The sequence below is a fragment of the Osmerus mordax genome, unplaced genomic scaffold (genome assembly GCF_038355195.1).
Source record: "Osmerus mordax isolate fOsmMor3 unplaced genomic scaffold, fOsmMor3.pri Scaffold_195, whole genome shotgun sequence".
Classification (NCBI taxonomy): domain Eukaryota; kingdom Metazoa; phylum Chordata; class Actinopteri; order Osmeriformes; family Osmeridae; genus Osmerus; species Osmerus mordax.
The window spans coordinates 17,501-20,000 of record NW_027120507.1 but is presented as its reverse complement, the minus strand read 5'-3'; positions in this window follow the sequence as shown (position 1 = coordinate 20,000).

Genomic DNA, 2,500 nt, shown 5'->3' with positions numbered 1-2,500 from the left:
GTGGAGATGCCTGTAAATGAACACCTTTTCCCAACTTTGCACGTTTCCTCCAGCTTGAGAGGAAAAGGGGCTTAAAATTCACAGTTATTCGCCCGAACGTGGGATTTCGCTGGGGGACGGTTTCTAAGTTCAAGTTGGGATGGGGGCACCGAGGTGAGTGGTGGTTGTCCCCGAAAAAAGCCCTCCCCTTTTCCGTAGCCCCGTTTAAAGTTTTGTTTGGGCTCCTGTTCAGCGGGGAAGCGCGTGCGCGTGGCAACCTTGACACGCCCCGTGTTCCCCTGGACCAGACCTTTCTAACGCCGCCTGAGTTAAGGTGCTACGACGTCCCCAAGTGGGGAATGCCTGTAAATGAACACCTTTTCCCAACTTTGAATGTAAGTTTCCAGTATCATTGAAAATGTGGCCTCAAACGTGCAGTTTTGCCCCCGAACGTGGGGATTTGGCTGGGGACGGTTTCTAAATTCAAGTTGGGATGGGGGGCACCGAGGTGAGTGGTGGTTGTCCCGAAAAAGCCCTCCCCTTTTCCGTAGCCCCGTTTAAAGTTTTGTTTGGGCTCCTGTTCAACGGGGATGCGCGTGCGCGTGGCAAACATGACACGCCCGTGTTCCCTGGACCAGACCTTTCTAACGCCACCTGAGTTAAGGTGCTACGACGTCCCCAAGTGGGGATGCCTCTTAAATGAAGCCAATTTCTCCTATTTGAATGCACTCTCCCAGCCCAGAGAGGCATGTGCCTTAAAATTCACAGTTATTCACCCGAACGTGGATTTTGTTGAGGACGGTTTCTAAATTCAAGTTGGAACAGGGGGCACCGACGTGAGTGGTGTTTGTCCCCGAAAAAGCTCTCCCCTTTTCCGTAGCCCCGTTAAAGTTTTGTTTGGGCTCCTGTTTAGCGGGGATGCGCGTGCGCGTGGCAACCTTGACACGCCCGTGTTCCCCTGGACCAGACCTTTCTAACGCCGCCTGAGTTAAGGTGCTACGACGTCCCTAAGTGGAGATGCCTGTAAATGAACACCTTTTCCCAACTTTGAATGTAAGTTTCCAGTATCATGAAAATGTGGCCTCAAACGAGCAGTTTTGCCCCCGAACGTGGATTTGGCTGGGGACGGTTTCTAAATTCAAGTTGGGATGGGGGGAACCGAGGTGAGTGGTGGTTGTCCCCGAAAAAGCCCTCCCCTTTTCCGTAGCCCCGTTTAAAGTTTTGTTTGGGCTCCTGTTCAGCGGGGATGCGCGTGCGCGTGGCAAACATGACACGCCCGTGTTCCCCTGGACCAGACCTTTCTAACGCCACCTGAGTTAAGGTGCTACGACGTCCCCAAGTGGGGATGCCTCTAAATGAAGCCAATTTCTCCTATTTGAATGCACTCTCCCAGCCCAGAGAGGCATGTGCCTTAAAATTCACAGTTATTCACCCGAACGTGGGATTTTGTTGAGGACGGTTTCTAAATTCAAGTTGGAACAGGGGGCACCGACGTGAGTGGTGTTTGTCCCCGAAAAAGCTCTCCCCTTTTCCGTAGCCCCGTTTAAAGTTTTGTTTGGGCTCCTGTTTAGCGGGGATGCGCGTGCGCGTGGCAACCTTGACACGCCCGTGTTCCCCTGGACCAGACCTTTCTAACGCCGCCTGAGTTAAGGTGCTGACGACGTCCCTAAGTGGAGATGCCTGTAAATGAACACCTTTTCCCAACTTTGAATGTAAGTTTCCAGTATCATTGAAAATGTGGCCTCAAACGAGCAGTTTTGCCCCCGAACGTGGGATTTGGCTGGGGACGGTTTCTAAATTCAAGTTGGGATGGGGGGAACCGAGGTGAGTGGTGGTTGTCCCCGAAAAAGCCCTCCCCTTTTCCGTAGCCCCGTTTAAAGTTTTGTTTGGGCTCCTGTTCAGCGGGGATGCGCGTGCGCGTGGCAAACATGACACGCCCGTGTTCCCCTGGACCAGACCTTTCTAACGCCACCTGAGTTAAGGTGCTACGACGTCCCCAAGTGGGGATGCCTCTAAATGAAGCCAATTTCTCCTATTTGAATGCACTCTCCCAGCCCAGAGAGGCATGTGCCTTAAAATTCACAGTTATTCACCCGAACGTGGGATTTTGTTGAGGACGGTTTCTAAATTCAAGTTGGAACAGGGGGCACCGACGTGAGTGGTGTTTGTCCCCGAAAAAGCTCTCCCCTTTTCCGTAGCCCCGTTTAAAGTTTTGTTTGGGCTCCTGTTTAGCGGGGATGCGCGTGCGCGTGGCAACCTTGACACGCCCGTGTTCCCCTGGACCAGACCTTTCCAACGCCACCCGAGTCAAGGTGCTACGACGTCCCTAAGTGGGGATGCCTGTAGATGAGCACATTTTCCCAGCTTTGAATGTAAGTTTCCAGCATCATTGAAAATGTGGCCTCAAACGTGCAGTTTTGCGCCCGAACGTGGGATTTTGTTGAGGACGGTTTCTAAATTCAAGTTAGCATAATGGGCACACGTGTGAGTTGTTATTTTCCCAGGATTGATGGTTTCCAAT